The 5,173-nt window shown below is 36.5% G+C and overlaps 1 pseudogene; it reads left to right on the forward strand.

Moving 5' to 3' along the window:
- The first annotated feature begins 384 nt into the window (after positions 1-384).
- On the forward strand, positions 385-975 carry LOC149173318 (putative LRR receptor-like serine/threonine-protein kinase At3g47570 pseudogene; annotated as a pseudogene).
- Positions 976-5,173: the final 4,198 nt, after the last annotated feature.

Consider the following 5,173-nt stretch of genomic DNA (forward strand, 5'->3'; position numbering starts at 1 on the left):
CAACTTTTCAAACAATTTATTAGAGGGTTGCTTGCCTTTGGAACTAAGTAAGATGACTATGCTTCAAGCTATAGATATTTCTGCAAATCGACTAACTAATTATTGAATTTCTCTTTCAACAACTTGTTAGGAGAAGTCCCAAAAGTTGGAGTTTTCAAAAATCTTAGTGCCACATCATTTATGGGAAATCCTGGTCTCCATGGACCTTGGGTAAATTTGTCTTTGTGCTCTACTCACAACCATAAAAGTGTTCCTCATTTGAGAAAAGTTGTCATGTTTATTGTTGTAGTTGTACTCACTATGGTATCATGTTTAGTTATAGGAATCTTGTGTAGACTAAATGACAAGAGGAATATTCCTATAGAGGTTGGAACATCATTAAACATGGGGCATCAAAGAATTTCCTATGGAGAGCTCATCGCTGCAACAAATGGGTTTAGTGATGCCAACATTTTAGGAGTGGGTGCTTTTGGGAAAGTGTACAAAGGGGTTCTGAATGATGGCACGGTCATTGCTATCAAGCTTCTCAATTTGGAAAATAAAGGGGCTAACAAAAGTTTAAAAAAGGAGTGCAAAGTTTTGGGCAGAGTTAGGCACCGAAATGTGATTAGAGTCATAACATCTTTTTCAGACCTCCAAATAAAAGCTTTGATATTTCCATTTATGCCAAATGGAAGTTTAGATAAGTGGTTATATCCTGATGGTGAAGTAGAAAGTGGTTTGACATTGATTCAAAGATTGAATATAGCAATAGACATTGCACAAGGCATGACATATCTGCATCACCATTGTTTCATTCAAGTGATCCATTGTGATTTGAAACCAGGCAATGTGCTTCTTGGTGAAGATATGACAGCATATGTAATAGACTTTGGGATTGCAACAATATGTTTTACAAATTATGAGGATTCAAATTTCACTTCTAAGCTTGCACTTAAGGTATCTATGGGTTACATTCCTCCAGGTATTATTTGAACTATATGGATTTCAGACAATGATATGACTTTCATATTTTTATTATATACTTTGATTTACAAACCTTATGTAAGAATGTATGTATGCAGAATATGGATTAGGTGGATATGTCGCAACAAAAGGTGATGTTTATAGCTATGGTATAGTGTTGTTGGAGATGCTTACTAGAAAGAAGCCTACCCACAACATGTTTGCGGAAAGAAGGACCTTGCAAAAGTGGGTGGGTAGCAGTTTTTCAAATCAACTAGGGGAAGTGGTGGACAAGAGTTTATTGAGAGGGGCTAGTATGAGCACTCAAGCAAAGAAGGATCTCTATTGCCTCAATCAATCCATAAATTTGGGTTTGCTTTGCACAAAAGATTCTCTGAAAAGACGACCCACTATAATGGACATTGTGAGCCCACTCCAATCCATTAGTAACACTTATCAAAGTGTTGTTGGCATTCCAAAATTCCAATCAAATTTCACATGTTTGTTGAGTGATGCAAGTACATCTCGTGACAACACTAGTGAAAGCCAAAATTCTTCTACATTCTAGAGTGTTGTAAGAGTGTAGTCATTGAGTCAGTAGACAATATAGTTATTTGAGTCCACTATTATTAGTTCCATGTAGTTTGAGTTTTATACCCCTCTTTACTGCTGCAACTTGTTTATTAGTCTCATTCCTTTCACTTTGTATATGCATGTATATTATTGGGCACATGTGAGTATGAAAATAAAGTTGCATAAATGTTTTGAAGAACAAAATCGTCCTACAACTATAAAATCTGCTATTGTTATCTTTACGAAAAATCTGTACATTTAAATCTTATGAAATTTATGATAAAATGCACTACAATTTGGCTTTACTTGTGTTGCTAAGGCAATAAAAATATATCAATAGCGTTGCAGGTGCTTAAGATATCAAAATTTTGTTTCAACCACCATTCTCAATTCAAATAAAGAGCAAGAACATGTTGACCAAGAATAAGTTTTCTATACTTTTCCACATATTTATTATGTTACTCCTTATTAAAAAAGATTTTGAAGTTTTGATTTGGAAAATGAACAGACCGGAAGATTTGTTCCGTCTCTATTTCTTTTGTATTTCCCATTCTTATCAGCGCTTACTACAGATTTCTTCCCTCTCCGTTACGTTTGTATTTCTCGTCCTTCATGCTTATCAGTGAGCAATAACGTCAGGTTTCGAAGGTGAACTTCTATAAATAATTGAACGAAGACACTGAAACCATTCCCATTCCGTTGAGAGCAGTAGAAGATGCAGATCTGTAACGCTCCCTCCCCTTTATGGACATTGATTTCCCTCTTTGCTTTCTTCTTTCTCTTTCCCAGTCCACTCATATTTTCTTCCACCCAATTGTCAGACCGTCGGCATGCTCATCTCAACAACGCTTCTGATCAAGAGGCTCTTCTTCGATTTACGTATTTAATCACATATGATCCATGGCTATCGTTAACTTTGTGGAAAGGGAAAGTTTCTTCTGCGAGTGGAGAGGTGCCATATGCAGTCGGCAGAGACAGAGAGTGGTTTCACTCAATGTTTCATCCATGGAATTGCAGGTTACAATCTCTCCTTTTCTAGGCAATCTCTCTTATCTTAGAATACTCGACCTGAGCCATAACAGTTTTCATTTTCATGGCTACATTCCCAATCAATTCGGAAATTTGTTTCGCTTAAAGAAGCTTTACCTGCTGAATCAACTCCAAGGTTCTATTCCGCTCACTCTTTAACTTTTGTACAGTTAACCCGCTCTTATCATGCATAATGACGTTCCCCAGATCATAGATTATTTTTTTGTGTGATTTACTTTATTTGAAAATCAACAATATACTTGTGTCCAAGAATTAGAGCATAATGACCTGTAGGTCCCTTGCTGTTCATGCAAATATGTCCTTCAAATTTTCTATAAGTTTGTTCTGCTAAGATTCACATATGGCTTGAACTGCTTTCTGCTCTCCCAAGAATTCTATTGTCAAAAAGTTGTAAAGAACATATAAACAAGAAGTTGAAGAAGGAACAAATTATAACCCAATATAGCAGCAGACATTGACATACTTTCGAAGAAGCAGTGAAACACTTGACCTAATACCCAATAAAAGGCTATGCTTGGCCTTCCAAAAGCTTTGGAATACCAGTATGGAGGTTTCCAAGCAGAAGTATTGTTTCATTCGGGTGTACTTCGAGGAGTTTTACATGGCTTCCTATAATTGAAAATAAATCTTCTGATGTGTTGGATCCATCTTACTCTTGGAACTAATCGCACTTACGACAAATCAGTTCGCCTTTCCAAAAATTTATCTACCTTAAATTTTAATGAATAGACTCATATTACTATGACTATCATCAGTTCCATTCTGAACAATATAGTGATCTGGGTTTGCCAATACGTATCCAAAATGGTCACTTAACAAGCAACTGAAAACAACTGAACTGAAAACTATAAAATCAACGTATAAATGGGAGAACAACAAAGGACATTGGGATGTAAGAGATTTTGATGACATGTCCTCCCGGGGCTGCTGTTTTTGCAAAACTTGGTATCCTCTTAACCATCACTATAGTTTTTTCCAAAGTGGTCTATGCTTGTCCTAATTAACTTTTCCATAAACATCAGTCCAATTGTCCTCAAGTCTAAGGATCTGAAATTTGTTTAACTACTCTTTAGAGGGCACCTACTCTCAAATGTCTCTTGATTTCAAGTATATCCCCTTATTTGGGCTTCTTTGATTTTGACTAGGTCATGGAGTTCAATGGTTATCTTTATTGAATGTAAGGAAATCCAAGATTGTACCATACATCTAATGAAACGTAGTTGTTACCCGGTGCAGGATCGTGAAGAATCACTCTTTCTTCTCTTTGGCTAGAACTTATATGCTCATCCTCGACTCAGTATACATTGGATCTGTTGAAATATATAACTAGGTTTGGTCTTCATAAATGTATTTGAGTCACATGAAATGTATTTATCAAAAGAATGAAGAAAATATTATCATTATTATTATGACTTATTAAAGCATGGGTTTCATGCTTGGGTCATCTTGTTTTAGGTCAAAGTCCCTATTGAGGACCTCTAGGATTTATTCTAAGTCATTAAAGTCATTGTCTATTAAAAGAGACCCTTATTGGGCTTTTGAATCATGTAAAAAGAATTAATATTGATTCAAATATGCTATTTGTCCCCTCCACACCAAGTCGGCCTCAAAGAGATCAAATCAGCTTCAAGAAGGACAATTCAACCTCACTGGAAGGCTATATATACAAGGCAGTTCGAATTCTTTTGGAGGAGTTCACTCTCTCTCACATAGTCCGATCTCCTGAAGCTAGACACTGGGAAATGCAAAGTTGAAGAAGAGATGCAAAGGGGCTGAAAAGAAGTGTGAAATTTTGAAGGCAAGAAAAAGACATCAAGATTGAAATTTTTGGCCATCTATCTCTCACTCGGGAGGAGTATCTAGGGAGATTGAAGGTTTTCCTTGTCTAGTCGAAGTTGTTGTTGCTGCTCTACGAGTTGTTGGGTCAAAGCTGCTACTGCAAGTTGATGCTGGTAGGTTGAAGGTGCTTTGGAAGGGTTGTCTGCAAGAAGGATTGAGGGTTGACTTGGTGTGGAGGAAGTCTTTGTCTAGGTCAAGAGTCTTGGATTATCTCGAGAAACTATTAAAGGAAGAATTGTTGACTGGGTTTTCCCCTAGATAGGGGTTTTTCACTGGTTGTTCGTTGTTTTGGAGAATTTAGCATCTACGGATAAATACTAATTCCCTAGATAAGTAGTTGTATCTAGAACAACAGTTTAAAGTGTTTTAGACTTTTCCTATAAGCAATAGATAAGATGAGAAGATAGAAGGCCTACCTGTAGTTTCCTCTTTCCTCTTGTCTCCCTTGTATTGATTTCGTTGCTCCTTCACGTACTTAATCCACTTGAGAAGTGCCCTGTAAACACAACAGAAGACAAAAACCAATCAAATCATACGATCTGTTGAATATAAGTGAAAGGAATCATATGCAATTCACACACATAAGTATTATGAAACAATACAAACATATGGGAAAAAGGTTCAAACACTTTATTAGATAGAAGAAGGAATTACAACCATTGGTGTCTGCTTCAAAGCCATTCCTCGAGCTTCGATCCCATCCATGTCACATCAAGAACATGACAAACTTGTAGCATCACAATACTTGCTTCAAATCCAAATCTCA

The sequence above is a fragment of the Pinus tabuliformis genome, chromosome 4_2, assembly GCF_031772625.1.
Source record: "Pinus tabuliformis cultivar Carrire ecotype Pingquan chromosome 4_2, CPIR1, whole genome shotgun sequence".
Lineage (NCBI taxonomy): Eukaryota > Viridiplantae > Streptophyta > Pinopsida > Pinales > Pinaceae > Pinus > Pinus tabuliformis.